At 42.0% G+C, this 19,495-nt stretch overlaps 1 protein-coding gene across 1 annotated transcript in view; it reads right to left on the reverse strand.

Annotated features, from left to right (window-relative positions):
* Window positions 1-19,495, reverse strand: part of PROM1 (prominin 1) — a 330,624-nt gene that overhangs the window by 82,348 nt on the left and 228,781 nt on the right. The window lies entirely within an intron of this gene.

Raw genomic sequence — 19,495 nt, forward strand, 5'->3', positions numbered from 1 at the left:
CTGCTCTCAGCTGCGACTTGAATGGGGTTTTTTTTTCTACAAATTGCAGCAGGAAGCTGGAGGCACGCATGCCCAAACACACCAGCTGTCACCTGATATTGGTGCATGCGTGGTGTGTGGCAACCCTGCCTCCTCGTGCTGCACTGCAGGCAAGAGGTTCGTGTGCATCGTCCGTCCGAGTTCCTGATTCTCTCTCCCCTGCTGCTGCCCTTCCCACTGCCCCATGCATTGAACTTTGTTTCTTCCCTCCGTATCTGCTCCCTCTCCCTGCCTCCCTCCTTCAACCTCTCCCCCCCATCCGCCGCCGCAGTTCGACCGGATCGTTACTTACTTGCAGGCAGGCAAAGGACACTGTCGGGACCAAGGAGGCAGCCTATCTACTCTAGGGTAAGAAAGGAAACCAATTTGTTTAATCTTTGTTTTCACTCCCCCCCACAGCTGTCCTCTAGTGAACCAAACAAAGCAATCAAACCTACGATCTGCTGCATCCACATTCTCGGTGTTTTCTGTAAATTCCTGGTCCATCTGTAACAAGTCTAAAGCTGTTTCAATTGGATAGGCAGTGCCTTAAAAGGTGGAGGACAAAAGTTTTTATTTCGTTTTTTTTTTTTTTACATATTGGACAGATTTTTTATTTATTTGAAAGCTTTCCATATAATATAAATATCATGAAATAACAATTGAATATCACTAAAACATCTTTAAAAATTATTATAGCTAGTAGAAATAGCAATCTTAAACTTTGTATTTTGTGCTCATTTTTCTACACTAAAAAAAAATAAAATAATAAATACACTGTCTGTATACAATACAGATGGCCAAATTTCAGTGAGGATATCCTGTTTCCTGATGGGTTCATCTTAACTGTTGTTGTAATCTACCTTGGGAAGCCTTGTGTTATAAAGATGATGATGGAATATATTGAAATTAAATGGAAGTAGAATTAAACTCTCCTTTCATTGGGGCACATGGAATCAGATCTTAATCTGTTTTGTAGAAGTTTACCTTTTAGATACACAAATGGATTATTCTGATTTGAACATGTTTCAGGGGCAAGTGGTTTTATTAGTCAAAATAAAAATATTTTGTTTCTTGCAGATTTCTTTTGTTTAAACATAAATGGGCCATAAGCCCCTAATGCAGCCCATTGGTTTTCTTATATTTTGTTCTTGTGATAAATTATACTGTGTCAAAACTGAAAACTCTTGTCGATAATAAAAGGAGCTCATTGTGAACACTATCCACCCTAAAAGGTTGTTTTGTGGCTGTACATGAAGAATTATGATATTGGCTAAATACGTGTATGTGTGTGTCCCTAGTCCTGCATCCTAAGTTTATATAATCCTTTCAAGAAATCCAGTTAATCTTTTAACTTATTAGTGGAGCATAACCGCAGAGTCATCGTATGGTCGCATCTTCAATATCGTAATACTAGTGCCCATCTAAGGAACAGCCAGGTTATTTTGAGTTAGTCTTCACTTGCTTTCCTTGTGCCATCACTATCCAGCAGGTAGGCAGTGTCTTAAAAGATGGAGGATAAAGGATTTTTTTTTTTTTACATTAAAAGAAGGTAAATTTGGATGTAAGGGTTGTTTGAAAGCACGCTCCCTCCCCGGGTATAGCCAGCTCTGCAAATGCCTTTTTTTTTTGGCGGGGGCGCAGAGGTGGACGGGGGGGGGGGGGGGGGGGGGCGCAGAGGTGGACCAGGGAGAGAGCCTGTTGTTAAACATTTACCAGCACACCACTGCTCACAATGCACCAGAGAATTCACACAGGAGTAAAACCATTAACATGTTCTGAGTGTGGTAAAAGCTTTGATTGGAAAGAAAGCCTCACAGGCCATCACAGAATCCACACAGGGACGAAACCATTTACATGCACTGAGGAAGTAAAAGCTTCAATTGTATTGGGACAGGTAATTAAGGAATGTACACTCTTGCTATGAAGTATGGAAAAATAGCACTCTGGTATTTAGATATATGTAATGAGACCTCCTTTTTTATCTATAGATCTGAATTCAAAGCCCAAATCTACTGATAAACAATAGACACAAGGCTCAGATGTTATATAAAAAATAGAAAGCTTGGCATCAGGTAGAATAGTGGAAAAGTGACATCCCGGGAAAGCAACAGGGCATCCTTAGGGGCACTGCAGTGGACTTTATAAAATGCTCCCAGGTACACATCTCACCACTGCTCCCTTACCTTGACTGCTGAGCCCCCCCCAAAACCCACTATCCCCAACTGTACACTGCTACCATAGCCCTTACAGGTGAAGGGAGCACCAATATGTGGGTGCAGTGGGTTTCTGGTGGGTTTTGGAGGATTCACAATTTCCTCCACAAGTGTAACAGGTAGGGGGAGGTAGAAGCCTGGGTCCATCAGTCTGCAGTGCACTGCACCACTACTAGACTACTCCAGGGACCTGCATGCTATTCTAATGGACCTGAGTATAACATCAGAGGTTGGCAAGCAACAATTTTAATCACATTTTTGTGGGGTGGGGGTGGGAGGGGGTTATTGACCACTGGGGGAGTAAGGGCACCTTTTTGTGTGGAGTGCAGGAGTAGCCTAGTGGTTAGTGCAATGTACTTTGATCCTGGGGTAGTGGGTTCAATTCCCACTGCAGCTATTTGTTATAAAAACAGGTCTAGCTCAAAACGTCTAAGTTTTAATCCTGGACGGTTTTGTTTTGTTCTATTACGGCTGAAAAATGTCTAAGTGTTAGGAAAGCCCAAGTCCCGCCCTGAACATGCCCCTTTGAGATTTGGACGTACTTCTGATGGACTTCAGAGAAAAACATCTAAAGAGAGGTTTCTTTCTTTACAACATCCGTAAAATCCGCCCCTTTCTTTCCGAGCACTCTACCAAAACCCTCATCCACACCCTTGTCACCTCTCGTTTAGACTACTGCAATCTGCTTCTTGCTGGCCTCCCACTTAGTCACTTCTCCCCTCTCCAGTCGGTTCAAAACTCTGCTGCCCGTCTCGTCTTCCGCCAGGGTTGCTTTACTCATACTACCCCTCTCCTCAAGACCCTTCACTGGCTCCCTATCCATTTTCGCATCCTGTTCAAACTTCTTCTACTAACCTATAAATGTACTCACTCTGCTGCTCCCCAGTATCTCTCCACACTCGTCCTTCCCTACACCCCTTCCCGTGCACTCCGCTCCATGGATAAATCCTTCTTATCTGTTCCCTTCTCCACTACTGCCAACTCCAGACTTCGCGCCTTCTGTCTCACTGCACCCTACGCCTGGAATAAACTTCCTGAGCCCCTACGTCTTGCCCCATCCTTGGCCACCTTTAAATCTAGACTGAAAGCCCACCTCTTTAACATTGCTTTTGACTCGTAACCACTCGCCTCCACCTACCCTCCTCTCTTCCTTCCCGTTCACATTAATTGATTTGATTACTTTATTTATTTTTTGTCTATTAGATTGTAAGCTCTCTGAGCAGGGACTGTCTTTCTTCTATGTTTGTGCAGCGCTGCATACGCCTTGTAGCGCTATAGAAATGCTAAATAGTAGTAGTAGTTTCGAAAATACTGATTTGGACGTTTTTGTGAGAAAAACGTCCAAATGCAGACTTGTCACTTTTCGGATGACTTAACAACTGGAGTGCAGTCACCAAGGAAATCAGTTGTAGCAGCATTTTATTTTCGAAAGGGAAACTATGATAAAATGAGGAAAATGTTTAGGGACTCAACACAGGCTGTGTTTCTGACTGTATCAGGAGTCCATATAATCTAGAGTGAAATAGCAAATCATACATTGTAAAGTGTTGTAAATTTCTCAAAAGCAAATAAACTTAAAATACCTTCCATCTACTTGTCTGGTCACCTCCACTCCTTTTGTTCTGCTGTTGTGCCACCTGGGATCTTGCTTCTTCTTTTTTGTATATTTATAAATGGCCACACCACAACCATGTTTCTGTTTTGCACCTCATTTTACATTACACAAGAGAAAAAGAATAAACAAAATATAATTTTTACTTACCATGCTCACATTCAGTAAACTATTTCTATTGAAAAGGTTATCCATCTGAAGTGCAGTGTAAATGCCTTTGTTTTCTTTGCAGTCACTAAGGAGAAATAAATAGTATCTGAAGCAAATAATGAATCTTTGGATGCTCAGACTTCTCTGTCCATTTGTAAATTCTAATGCTTTCACAAAGGTGGCCCTCTTTCTTATATCGACTCTCCTGGATTATTGTAATAGTCATTTGTGGGTCTGCCTCCCCAAATTTTACAAAATATAACAGCCTGCTTGCCTCTAGGTAAGTCTCATAGGGGTTCTTTTACTAAGCTGCAGTAAAAAGTGGCCATGGCATGCCTTAACGTGGGTTTTCCTCACAGACTAAGACCATTTTTACCACCGCCAGAAAATGGCTGATTTGCTATTTTGTCTGCTAATGGCCATGTGCAAATTTATGGCTCGCTAAAAAGGAAATACTGCCAGGCTACCACAGCAACCCGGTGGTACTTCCCATCCTCAATACACCGTCATTGTATGTGTATCCGGTGGTAATCAGGCAGTGCCGCACACTGCCCGATTACCGCTGGGTTAATGCAGGAGCCCTTACTGCCACCTCAATGGGTGGCAGTAAGGGTTCCCCCTTGAAATGGCCATGTGGCAAGTGCTTTAGTTGCCGCATTGCCATTTCCTGCAGAAAAGAAAGACCTATCTTATACCCGCTTCGGAAAAAAGGGGGGCCTCAGCACGCATCAAAACACGCACCAATACCAGCGCAGGCCCTGTTTTGCCGCAGTTTGGTAAAAGGGGCCCATAACCATTAGTGTGCAGCCATTAAAAAAAATTATCATGGGAGCACTTGCTGACACCTATTTTGTAGGCAATAAGAGCTCGCGCAGTAATGTGCACTGATTACCTTGCCTGACACCAATGATTTTATGTCTTAGGTTTTTAGGTTGTTCTGATATTATAAGAAGTAGTCCCTAAATTCTTTTTTTTTTTTTTAAGTTTGTTACTGCTGTATTGCTTTGACAATGTATACTGAAACTTGTCATATATTTTGAAAAATCATAAATAATTAAAAACAAAAAAGAAGGTGGCATCTGCATAAACATAACATCCAACTTGGCGAAGGCTGGGTATTGAATTCCTCCTCCCTTCAAAGCGAACATAACATAGTGCCTTAGTTGGAAATAAGAAAAAAGAAAGTTAGAAGGTAAGCACCGCCTATTCTGACATGCTTGAAAAGACGGTATATATTACCCTCCCCCAACTCCACAAACTGTCCCACATATCTGCAGCCCTCTCTCTTCCACAATTCCCAGGTACCAGAACCTATTCCCGCAGGAAAGTTTGGATTTTTCACCAACTCTAGAAATGGCGACGCTCTCACGGCACCCTCCCACCCGTGACCTCCACCATTCCCATGCCCTACGCAAAGGTTGTAACAGTGGCGACATGATGCTCCCCCACCCCTGGACTGGAGAGTGTTGAAGACTGTATAAGGGGAAGCCTCATGCACCCAAAGATGCGGAGGGGCATAATGATACTCCCCCGTGTGCAACTCATGTATCCATCGGAGCAATGCTGCTACATTATATAAGAGTAGATCTGTTAGATTTAGTCCCCCCCCCCCCCCCCCCCCCCGCTGCCTAGATCCAACGAGTTTAGTGTGCCCTATCCGTGCCCTTCGATATGACCATATAAAAGAGGTCACTACCCCCCTATATACTGTCTTATCTTTCCTGGTGATCCAAAGGGGCATCACCTGGAGTGGGTATAATATCTTAGGCAATAACACCATTTTTACCAGACCCACCCTACCCAAAAGGGAAACAGGGAGGTCCCTCCACCTATTACACAGCATACGAATATGAGCTATCCGGTCCCGCACGTTTTTAATATACATAGTCCCAAAATCATCATGTAAATACACCCCCAAATACTTTAATGGCCCTGAGGTCCAAGTCAGTGGGAAATTATGTACATTTCTGCAGGGCCACTCAGAGGACAAAGCCATCGCCTCGGATTTATTGAAGTTAATTCGTAGTCCTGAGAAAGCACCAAACTGCTATATGAGCTCCAGCAGGACCCCTATTCTCTTGAGAGGCATGCTCTAAGAAAACCAACATATCATCAGGTCCCACTCGAATACCACTTAATGCCTCTGACTGATGAATTTTACAAGCTAGAGGCTCAAGGGACAAAACAAATAAAATAGGGGGCAGTGGGCAGCCCTGTCTCACTCACCTCTCCAACCCAAAGGAATCAGTGAGTTGACCATTAACCAAGATCTGTGCAGTTGGGTTAGAACAGAGCGCCTGGACCCCCGTAAGGAATTCCCCCAAAATGCTGTATCTCAAAGGACTATGTATGACAGAGGGACTGTTATACTGCTAATACACCATTTTTGGACAAAAGCATGGCTATGGTCTGAACCAATTTGATAACTACTCTAGCAAATAATTGCTCTAGGAATGAGTTTAGGGAATAAGTTCAGAGCTTCTTTTGTCAGACAGTGAAATTTACTTGCCCCAGGCTACTGAACTCTGCTTCCTATATTGCACTTTCGTCTTCATATTTAGAAAGGAAATAGATAATTTGACAAGGCTTTTTAGCAGAACATTATAACAAAAATATTTTTTTACAGTAGGTAATTTGTAAACTCAATTGCAAATTTTCAGAACCAAACCTTATTGCTGGACATGGTGGTACCGGAAGATTGGAAGGTGGCCAATGTAACGCCGATTTTTTAAAAAGGTTCCAGAGGAGATCTGGGAAATTATAGACAGGTGAGTCTGATGTCGGTGCCGGGCAAAATGGTAGAGACTATTATTAAGAACAAAATTACAGAGCATATTCAAAAGCATGGATTAATGAGACAAAGTCAACATGGATTCAGTGAAGGGAAATCTTGCCTCACCAATCTACTACATTTCTTTGAAGGGGTGAACAAACATGTGGATAAAGGGGAGCCGGTTGATATTGTGTATCGGGATTTTCAGAAGGCGTTTGACAAAGTACCTCATGAAAGACTCCAGAGGAAATTGGAAAGTCATGGGATATGAGATAGTGTTCTATCGTGGATTAAAAACTGGTTAAAAGATAGAAAACAAAGAGTAGAGTTAAATGGTCAGTATTCTCAATGGAGAAGGGTAGTTAGTGGGGTTCCCCAGGGGTCTGTGCTGGGACCACTGCTTTTTAACATATTTATAAATGACCTAGAGATGGGAGTAACTGAGGTAATTAAATTTGCTGATGACAAAGTTATTCAAAGTCGTTAAATCGCGGGAGGATTGTGAAAAATTACAAGAGGACCTTACGAGACTGGGAGATTAAGCGTCTAAATGGCAGATGACGTTTAATGTGAGCAAGTGCAAAGTGATGCATGTGGGAAAGAGGAACCCGAATTATAGCTACGGCATGCAAGTTTGCACATTAGGAGTCGATGATACGCTGAAACCTTCTGCTCAGTATGCTGCTGCGGCTAAGAAAGCAAATAGAATGTTAGGTATTATTAGGAAAGGAATGGAAAACAAAAATGAGGATGTTATAATGCCTTTGTATCGCAACATGGTGCGACCGCACCTCGAATATTGTGTTCAGTTCTGGTTGCCACATCTCAAAAAAGATATAGTGGAATTAGAAAAGGTGCAGTGAAGGGCGATGACAATGATAAAGGGGATGGGACGACTTCCCTATGAGGAAAGGCTAAAGCGGCTAGGGCTCTTCAGCTTGGAGAAAAAGCGACTGAAGGGAGATATGATATAGGTCTATAAAATAATGAGTGGAGTGGAACGGGTAGATGTGAAGAGTCTGTTTACGCTTTCCAAAAATACTAGGACTAGGGGGTGTGCGATGAAGCTACAATGTAGTAAATTTAAAACAAATCAGAGAAAAATTTCTTCACTCAACGTGTAATTAAACTCTGGAATTTGCTGTCAGAGAATGTGGTAAAGGCGGTTAGCTTAGCCAAGTTTAAAAAAGGTTCGGGCGGCTTCCTAAAGAAAATGTCCATAGATCATTATTAAATGGACTTGGGGAAAATCCACTGTTTCTGGGATAAGCAGTATAGAATGTTTTGTACTTTTTGGGATCTTGCCAGATATTTGTGACCTGGATTGGCCACTGTTGGAAACAGGATGCTGGGCTTGATGGATCTTTGGTCTTTCCCAGTATGGCAATACTTATGTACTTATGTATTTGGGTCTATTGGGAAAGCAGATTCATAAAAACACAGAAAATGACAAAAGACAAAGACCATATCGCATACTTAGTCTCATCCACAGTAATTACAAAACTCTACAATCTCATCCTCTTCCTCTGAGATCCTCTTTTGAATTCAAATATATTACTTATTTCTACCATCTCCACCGGAAGACTTTTCCATGCATCTATCACCCTTTCTGTAAAGAAGTATTTCCTTAGATGATGCCTGATTCTATCCTCTCTTATCTTCATCCTATGAACCCTCATTCCAAACTTCCTTCAATTGAAGTTTACCTCTTGGAGGTATTTAAATATTTATCATATCTCCCCTCTCCTGACTTTCTTTCAAAGTATATATATATATATTTTTTTTTTTTTAAGCTCTTTAAGTCTCATTGCAAACTAGACATATGTCCTAATAACCTAATAAAGTCAGCCCCTCAACAATTCACAGAAGAACTCACTGAACACCTGAACTTTATGCTACAAAACGGACTCTTCCCAAAGGAAATATTTTACTCACCCCGATACCCAAAGATGCTAAGAAAAGCACAAGTGATGTAACTAACTACCGCCCAGTAGCATCTATCCCTCTAACAACCAAACTAACAGAAGGAATAGTGACCGATCAACTCACTGAACACTTAAATAAATTCTTCATATTGCACAACTCTCAATCAGGTTTCCGGTTTAACCACAGCACTGAAACAGTATCAGTTACTCTTACGACTAAATTTAAGCAACTGATCATAATGTTCTTCTTCTACAATTCGATATGTCCAGCGTTTTCGACATGGTTGATCACGGAATACTACTACACATCCTTGAATATTTTGGTATTGGAGGCAACGTCCTCAAGTGGTTCAAAGGCTTCCTAACCACACGATCTTACCAAGTGGTATCTAACTCTACAACCTCAGACACATGGACACCTGCATGTGGAGTCCCCCAGGGATCCCCCCTCTCAACGACCCTCTTCAACCTGACGACACCCTTGGCCAAACTACTATCCAATCAAAACCTCAATCCATATATATACGCAGATGACGTAACGATCTACATCCCGTTTAAAAATGATTTAATGGAAATTGTCAACGACATCCAACAAGGGTTCCACATCATGCATTCATGGGCGGATGCATTTCCGCTGAAAAACTTAATGCAGAAAAAACGCAATGCCTTATACTCACCTCACAATATAACATGAGCAGATTCACCACCATAAATACAACAAAACTATCCCTTCCCGTATCAGACACCCTGAAAAATCTTGGAGTCACCATCGATCGACATCTTACGCTTGAAAGCCATGGGGAAAACAGAACTAAAAAGATGTTCTATTCAATGTGGAAACTAAAAAGGATAAGACCTTTCTTCCCAAGGACCATCTTTCGTAACCTGGTAGAATCAAAAGTGCTTAGTCACCTAGACTACTGGCAATGCACTCTACGCTGGCTGTAAAGAACAAATCATCAAAAGATTGCAAACCGCCCAGAACACCGCAGTTAGACTCATCTACAGAAAAACAAAATATGAAAGTGCTAAACCCCTAAGGGAGAAACTACATTGGCTCACACTTAAAGAACGAATTACATTCAAGGTATGTTCCCTGGTTCATAAAATCATCCACGGAAATGCCCCAGCCTATATGTCAGATCTGGTAGACCTACCACCCAGGAACGCCAAAAGATCATCCCGCACATTCCTAAATCTTCACTTCCCCAGTTGTAAAGGCCTAAAATACAAACTAACGATTGCATCAAACTTCTCTTACCTGAGTACACCTGAGTACCAAGCAACTTAAAAACTACTTATGAATTAACTAAATTCCGCAAATCCCTGAAGACCTACCTATTCAACAAGGCATACCAATAAGATCAGCAATTATCAAGGTAATACATCGCAACTTTACCTATCATCAGAAATGCTCTCTGCCTATACTCGCTTGTTTAATCCTCGGACACGTTATCTTCCACTGCATCTTCACCTTACCTTTACCATCATTTACCTACTATCAGCTATGCTTTTGCCTATATCTGCTGGTATGAATTTCGAATACGTTATTTTCTATGGCATCCCCACCTGTACCTATTATCAGTATTACTTTCTACTTATATCCACTTGTTAAACTTTGATTGTGATACTCTTTATGCAACAATAATTGTCATACACTTTATGTAACAATAATTGTCATCTCTTAACCTACCACCTACTAATAATAATTCACTGTCTGCAAAGAGATGGAAAAATGTGGGATACAAATGCAATAAATAAATAAAATAAATAAAATGTCCCCTTATGCATATAATGGCAGTGATGGAACTTCTACTGTCACAGAAATACTTTGAAATATATATTATCTTTTTTATTTACCTGTAAACCTTTTCAAAAGTAAGATTTATGTTGGGATTTTGAAGCAGAATACCAGAAAGGTAGCTTTTCCATTGTGAATTTATTAGATATGGCGTATCCAAAACCTAGAAAAAAAGATGCATGGTTAGTCTATTTCAAATAAGTTTCAACAGAGGAAGACTAGTAGAAAAGCTCTTAAAACAGGATTGAAAGCAATCAAAGCATTCAATTTGCAGATGAATAACAAATATTACATTATAAAAACAGAAGTTGCAATATTATAATTTGTGTTTTGGTCATTTAGGCATTATTCTGTACCTAAGCATCTCCATGTAGGTGTCCTGAGGCAGCAAAGTAGGTGCCAATTCTATAACCAAACCTAAGCAATAGTACACTTAACATTTAGACACCCACGTTTACAACAGTGCCTAACTTACAGAATTCCATAAGTTACATGCAAAAATGAGAGTTCCACCCTTGCAAATATCTGCTCTGTAAGGTAAGCGCTTATTTGCAGAATAGCGCTTGCGTGGGTGTACATGCACAATGGGTGGGTAAATGTTAGTGCACGTTAAGACAATTCTATAACACTGTGCCTATAATTAGGCACCTATTCTATAAAGGAAATTAGGTGCTTGCTTTCATGTATTATTTATTTATAGCATTTACTAGTATAAAAGGCCCGTTTCAGTAGGCAATGAAACGGGCACTAGCAAGGTAATCCCCCCCCTGCAGCATCCTTCCTGTCTCCCCTGCCCCCCCTTGCAGCCACCCATCTGGCCTCAAGACCCCCTCCCCACCAACCCTCCTCTGCCCCTGCAGCCACGTATGTGCAGTGGCCCTCCTCTCTCCCCTGCTCCCCCTGCAGCCACCCATGTCCAGTGACTCTCCTCTCCCCCTGCCCTCCCTGCAGCCACCCATGTCCAGCAACCCTCCTCTCCCCTTGCAGCTACCCATGTCCAGCGACCCTCCTCTCCCCTGCCACCCATGTCCAACGACCCTCCTCTCCTTTCCCCTTGCCCCCCCCTGTAGCCACCCATGTCCAGCGACCCACCTCTCCCCTGCCCCCCCTGCAGCCACCCATGTCCAGTGACCCTTCTCTCCCCCCTGCAGCGTCCCTTCTGTCTCCCCTGCAGCCACCCATCTGGTCTCAGGACCCCCTCCCCACCTCCCTCTTCCATGCCCCCCCTGCAGCCATCCATGTCCAGCGACCCTCCTCTCTCCCTGCAGCCACCCATGTCCAGCGACCCTTCCCTCCCCCTGCCCTCCTCCAGCCACCCATATCCAGCGACCCTCCCCTCCCCCCTCGGCGCATCACCCAAACTCCTACCCCCCCAGCGGATCACCCAAGCCCCCACCCCCCCCCCCTCGGGCACATCAACCCTCTCACCACCCGCAGCCGCCAATACTAACGCTGTCCGGCCGCTGCTGCGTCTCCTGTTGAGCAGCAGCAGCCGGTACAAAAAGAAAAAAGCCACAAAAAGATTTTAAACCTGAAACACGGCTCTGTAGACAGCCATCTGGCATTGGCTGTCATCTCTGCAGCCGCTCCTCCTCTCCCCTCTGACGTTGCTGCGCTCCTCCGGGGTCTTCCTGCAGGGGCAGTGACGTGGAGGGGAGAGGAGGAGTGGCTGCAGTGACGACAGCCAATGCCAGATGGCTGTCTACGGAGCCGCGTTTCAGGTTAAAAGTCTTTTTTTGGCTTTTTTCTTTTTGTACCAGCCGCTGCTGCTCCACAGAAGCAGCAGCGGCCGGACAGCGTTAGTATTGGCGGCTGCGGGTGGTGAGGGAGTTGATGTGCCGGGGGGGGGGGGGGGGGGGGGTAGGGTCTTGGGTGATGCGCCAGGGGGAGGGTCTTGGGTGATGCATCGAGGGGGGGGGGGGTAGGAGCTTTGGTGCTGCGCCGGGGCGGAGGGGCTTGGGTGTTGCACCGAGGAGGGACACTGAGAGCTGATTGGTAGGCAGGGGAAGGAGTAGGGCAACACGCTCCGCGTGTTTCCCTACTCCTCCCCTTGCCTTGGAATCAGCTGTCAGTGACATCACTGACATCAGTGCATTCTAAACTGCCTAGCAGAACACCTCCGAGGGAGCCACGGTATCAGGCACATTAGAACGTTGGAGGTGAAAATTATTATATAGGATATCTCGCTCTTTCCCGCTCGATAGCAGATTCAGTGCGGCTTACAAAGTATGACAGAGATGACCCAAAGTATGGTACACAGTATCACAGAGGTAAAGTATGGTACAAAGTATCACAGAGGTAGAGATAAAGTATGGTACAAAGTATCACAGAGGTAACCCTGGCATATAGAGTAGGACAACAGGTAGAGACGTGGGGGAGAGGGTAGGAGTATGGATAGTGCTGGTGGAGAATTAAGTTGGGTTGTTTGGGTAAGCTTGTTTGAAGAGGTAAGTTTTCAGCAGCTTTTGGAAGGGTAGGTGTTCATTGGTTGATCGGATGTGTCGAGGTATGGCGTTCCAGAGTTGGCTGCCTATAACGGAGAAGTTGGATGCATAGTAGGTTTTGTATTTGAGGCCTTTGCAATTGGGAAGATGAAAACTGAGATATGTTCGAGAAGATTTGGACCCGTTCCTGGCTGGGAGATCGATCAAGTTGGTCATGTAGCTTGGAGATTCGCCATGGAGGATCTTGTGGATCATTGTGTGGGCTTTGAAGTTTATGCGTTCCTTGATAGGGAGCCAGTGAAGTTTTTCGCGAAGTGGTGTTGCACTTTCAAATCGTGATTTGCCAAAAATGAGTCTGGCTGCTGTGTTTTGGGCGGTTTGAAGTTTTTTCATGATTTGGGCTTTGCAACCGATGAAGAAGATGCTGTTGCAGTAGTTGGTATGGGTGAGTACTGTGGATTGTACTAGAGTGCGTAAAGTATTCTGTGGGAGGAATGGTTTTACTCTTTTCAGTACCCACATCATGTTGAACATCTTTTTCGTCGTGGCTTTTGCATGAGTATCCAAAGTTAGGTGGTTGTCTAATGTTACTCCCAGGATTTTTAAATTGTCAGATATTGGGATTGTAACGTCGGGGGTGGTCAGGGTGGTTGGGGGCGGAGAAATGTGTTGTGATGAAAGGATTAGGCATTGAGTTTTTTCTTTGTTTATTTTCATCTTGAAAGTGTTGGCCCAGGATGCTAGGATGTTCATGGCAGTGATTATTTTCTCCGAGATTTCTGTAAGGTTTGATTGGAAAGGGATGAATATTGTGACGTCATCAGCATATATGAAGGGGTTGAGGCCAGATTTGGATAGGGATTTGGCCAGAGGAATCATCATGAGGTTGAAGAGGATCAGGGATAGAGGTGAGCCTTGAGGGACTCCACATTTTGATGACCATGCAGGCGATATTGATGAGGTTGATTTGACCTGATATGATCTGGTGGTGATAAAACTTTTTATCCACTTAATGATGTTTCCACCAATCCCTAGTTTGTCTAGTAATTTTGTGAGAATACCATGGTCTACCATGTCAAATGCGCTGGATAGATCAAACTGTAGAAGAAGTATTTTGTTGCTAATTGAAATTTCTTGTTTGAACTTGGATATCCGGGTGAGTAATACTGTTTCTGTGCTGTGTGCAGGTCGAAAACCCGATAGTGATTCATGTAAAATGGAGAACTTTTGTATGAAGTCGTTAAGTTGGGAGGTCACTCTATTTTCCATCAGTTTGGTTAGGAGAGGGATGGAGGCCACAGGTCGATAATTGGTGATGTCATTTGCTGGTTTCTTGGGGTTTTTCGGTATTGGTGTAAGTAGAATATTGTCGTGTTCGAAGGGGAAGGAGCCTTGTTGAAGTAGGAAGTTTAAGTAGGTGGTGAGTTCTATAATGAATCGTTCTGGGGGATTTTTCATAAGATAATTGGGGCATGGGTCCAGCTGGCAGTGAGACTTGGAGAGTTTGGATAATGCCGAGGAGATTTCCTTAGTGCTGAGGGGGGTGAAATTTGTCCAGTAGCGATCTGCTGGGATCTCTTCAGAGTCGGGGTCCAGTTTGTCAAGGAAAGTGTCTATATTGGTATCGTTATGGGGAATTGTGTTGCACAGATTGGTGATTTTATCGTTGAAGTATTTGGCCAGCTGGTCGGCAGATGGACAATTTGAGGGTGAAGTTGTTACTGGGTTCGTATTAAGACAGTTCTTTATGATTTTGTATTGTTTTTTTATGTCTGTTTCGGTGGCTGTTTTGTGTAGTATGTTCTTTTGGCTCGTTTGATGTCGTTCTTGTATTTCTTTTGTGCTTGTTTCCACGTATTCAGGGTGAGATCATCTTTTGATTTGCGCCAAGTTTTTTCTAGTTTCTTTTTTTAGTATTTTTAGTTCCTCGAACCATGGAGAGGATTTTTTTTGTGTGTAGGGTTTTTGAGTATAGCGGAGCAATTTCATCTAGAATGAATTTGCATCTGAGGTCCCAGTCTGCGAAGAAGTGGTTTGCGTTTTGGTCATTCGACCAATTGTTGTCATAGATAAGTTGCCAGAAGATATCCTTTTTGATTCGACCTCTGGTTTTAATTGTTGTGGGTTCCGGTGGTTTGGGTTGGTCTTTTTTCCTAATACCTATTAGCCTAATAGGTAAAATACGGGTCTATAATTTAGGCAAGCCATTGAACTGATGTAAAAGCTCAAACCTAAATTTCAAAAATATGCACCAAAAAGTACAGTATTCTATAATTTATGCATGTAACTCTACACCCATATGTGCACCCAGCTTTAAACTACATGTTATTGCATTTAAGGCACCTTTTTATTGTACATGTATGCCAGTATTCTGCTCATTTATATGCGTACTTGGTACCTAAAGGTTTGTGCCCGTTCTACAGAATTACCCACTTAGGGCCAAAGACACCAATATCAGAAAAAAAAAAGTCATTCTGTGAAATTGGGTTGCCTTTCCGAGGACATGAGCTACTGCTGAAATACATACTACAACTTCGTCATTAGATCCCTGCACAACTGATTGGCAAAAGGCAATCACAAAGTGACATAGAAAAATATTTGGTCCATTTGTCACTAACCTTGTGGGTTTTGCCTGAGCGACTGAAACAAGCAAGTGCTCATTCATCCAGTGTTGAAGGACCCTAATTTAGATGTTCTTCAACCTAATTCTTACTGTCCAATTTCTAGCCTGCCATTGAAGGCCGAACTCATTGAAAGAATTGTTATTCAACAACTGGAGGCATACTGCGACTCCAATCATCTTTTGGCTAAGCAACAACATGGGTTTTGAAAGCACCATTGTTTGAAGACATTGTTAACATCCATGACCGATACCTTGATGAAGAACTGATAGGATTTGCTCTGATATTTTTAGATGTCGCAGCAGCTTTTGATTCTGTTCTCTACGGTATGTTATTTCAGAGAATGAAATGTGCAGGCAAGCCCTGGGGGTGTGGTCCTTTAATGATCTTCACCTTTATCTTACTGTGAATGTTCTTATTGTAATCCGCTTAGAATGTTGGATAATGCAGAAATTATATAATAAATAATTAATTGATTTAATAGGATGAAAACAGCAGGTGAGAGTAGAGGCACAAACTTCAAGATGGCACCCTGTGTCAAGGAGTGACCCACAAGGATCTGCACTTTCAGCGTTATTCTTTAATATCAATCTACAACCACTCTGTTTAGTATTAATGCCTACAATGTTCACTATCATTTCTATGCAGAGGATATGATTTATGCCCCTTTTGCACTGTCCAAGAGTGCAGGATAATGTAATTTACTTCTGCTTCTGTGATGTTACCTCGTGGTTAGGAACTTGTGGATTGTCAATTAATTATAAGAACACATGTTACATGTGACCAGTCCTATGTTCCTCCTCCAGTATTGCTTGTAAATGGCATTTAAACCTCTGTAAAGACTGAAATCTGATACTTGGATGTGAGCTTAGATTCACAGTTTAGTTGAAGCCTCATGTTATTAATGCAGTATTTTGTAAGAAGGGTATTGCGTCAGTTGTGCTCAGTCTTAAAAGCTGATATTTTCATATTGTATTCCTGGCAGTGCTAATGCGTTGTCTGGATTATAGCAATGTAATTTTGCACAGTTTAACAGCATCCACGCTTAAATATTTATAAATGGTGAATGTAGCTATGAGACTTGTGCTATGCCTGTCTAAATATGAACATATTACTGCAGGGGTCATCCATCTTACCAATTTAACATTGCATCAAATATAAAGCATTCCTGTTGATTTTTAAGCTCTCACATGACATGACTGCAGTATGTTTGTATTCTCTTTTGACAGCACATGTAGTTGGTTGGCTTCTCCAAGCTGTATCACAGAATACATATGAGATGCCTTCCCTGTCTTTGGATAACATCAGGTGACCAGAGGTCAGGCATTTTCCTATTATATTCTTTGTTGTGGAATGCTTTTGCTTGCTCAGTTGCAGGGAATGCATGATTTTCAGACTTAAAAAAAAAAACTACTTTTTTTTTTCAACAGGCATTTGCTGACTAGGGTAGATTTCGTTCTATAAGACTGTATGATCTAACTGTACATGTAGTATTGAGAGAAGACTGAGAATAGAGAATTTGCCCAGTGGGGATGGGGGAGTGGGATCTCAACTCTTCTGCCTGTGTATATTCCTATATTCCTTTGGAGATGTCTTGATGTTCAGTGTTGTCTGTCCTTGTTATGTTTTATTGCTTATTAATGTTTGATTGTAACCCACCATAAACTTTAATGATTTGGCAGGAAATACATCTTTGAATAAAAATAAAATAAGCTGGGATTTTATAACCCTGAGGTAGATCGCAGTCAAAACACAGAAACATGTTGGGCAAGTTAAAACATGTTAAAAGATACCTTTCAAAGGAGAGAAATTATCTGTCACTGACACCACTGGAAATCCTGCCTCATGTCCCTCCTTCCCTAGCACTTGTAATCACTGAAAGAGTCAGATTCTGTCCCCATCCTATGCTGAATAAACTCTTTTTCAAGAGGGCTTTACTTCCCTCCAGCTCTATTAGTGGCTTGAAATGTTCTCGGAGGCCGCTGATGTGAAAATTACAGGAACCTACATCCCATAGGATAAAAAAATAAATCAAATTTTAGGGTCTCACTGATCCTTTCCTCATATGACTCTATAATAAACATCTATACAAGCTAATGTACAGCACACATTTATGAGGTTGGTCCAATTAAAGACACCAAGAACTAAAACGTTAAACAATAAAATAAATAATAAATGCATAAGAACATAAGAATAACCGTACTGGGTCAGACCAATGGTCATCTAGCCTAGTATCCTTCTTCTAACAGCAGCCAATCCAGGTTACAAGTACCTGGCAGAAACCCAATTAGTAGCAACATTCCATGCTACAAATCCCAGTTGTGACCAATTCAAAGAAATTTATCAATTCAGTTTGTACTTAGGGCAAGCAGTGGCTTCCTCCATGTCAATCTCAATAACAGAGTATGGACTTTTCCTTCAGGAACTTGTCCAAAACTTTTTCAAACCCAGATACACTAACCACTGTTACCACATCCTCCGGCAACGAGTTCCAGAGCTTAACAATTCTTTGACTGAAAAAATATTTCCCCATATTTGTTTTAAAATTATTTCCAAGTAATTTCATTGAGTGTCCCCTGGTCTTTGTACTTTTTGAAAGAGTAAAAAAATCAATTCACTTTTACCCATTCTATACCACTCAGGATTTTGCAGACCTCAATCATATCCCTATTCAGCCATCTCTTTACCAAGCTTAAGAACCCTAACCTCTTTAAACTTTCCTCATATGGGAGGAATTTCATCCCCTTTATTATTTTGGTCACTTTTCTTTGAACCTTTTCTAATTCTGCTATATCTTTTTTGAGATACGGCGACCAGAATTGAACACAATAATCAAGGTGAGGTTGCACCATGGAGCGATACAGAGGCATTATAATATTCTTGGACATATTTTGTATTCCTTCCCTAATAATTCCTAGAATTGTTTGCATTTTTGGCCGCCACCGCTACTGCACACTGGGCAGAAGATTTCAGCATATTATCTACAATAACACCTAGATCTTTTTCTTGAGTGCTTAATCCTAAGGTGGAACCTAGCATCAGCTAACTATGATTTGGATTCTTCTTCTCAATGTTCATCACATTGCATTTGTCCACATTAAATTTCATCTGCCATTTGGATGCCCAGTCTTGCAGTTTCCTAAGGTCTTTCTGCAATTTTTCACAATCTGCATGTGTTTTGACAACTTTATATTTTCAGATGACAAAACTATTCAATCACCTCACTTGTCATTCATTTAACATAACAGCACTGGTCCCAGTACAGATCCCTGCTATAAAGTAAAAATGATTCATTTATGTAGATCAAAATTATCATGGCCATATGACAAAACACTCCACATAAAGCAGTAAATTCAGTAAATGGTGCCAACATACTGCTTAGCGTTTATTCTATAAATGGTGCTCAAAGTTAGGCACTGTTGATAGAATAGTGCTATGCACTGGGCACCACGACTACATTTAGGCGTGACCATTTACGCCAATGAAACCTTGGTGTAAATGCCCGTGGCTAAATTAGGTGCTGATCCCCTTTATTATATCAAGTAGCGCGCATATATTGTGGGAATACCTGATCTGCCAATGTCTCTGCCATTGCTGTCTTCCCTTTTAGGAGCCGTGCAGATCCAGGCACGTAAATATATATGCATAATTTTTAAATTAATGCCAATTAGCACTAATTGATTGTAAGCGCTCCATTATCAGTGTTAATTGGCTAATTATTAAATTAAACTGCATGTGCAAATCGGGTACGAACTCAAATTTGCATGAGCAATTTAAAGTGTCATTTACAGAATTAGGGGGAAAATAGTGTTTGTGGAAACCACCCCTGTAGGTAGAACAGGAGCGTCTCATCTGAAATGTGTACATTCACTGATCTAATGAAAGGCATCTTAAATATTTCAAACTACATTTGTAAAAGAAAACTATTGAACCCC

Source organism: Microcaecilia unicolor, chromosome 2 (genome assembly GCF_901765095.1).
Source record: "Microcaecilia unicolor chromosome 2, aMicUni1.1, whole genome shotgun sequence".
In the NCBI taxonomy this organism is placed as follows: Eukaryota; Metazoa; Chordata; class Amphibia; order Gymnophiona; family Siphonopidae; genus Microcaecilia; species Microcaecilia unicolor.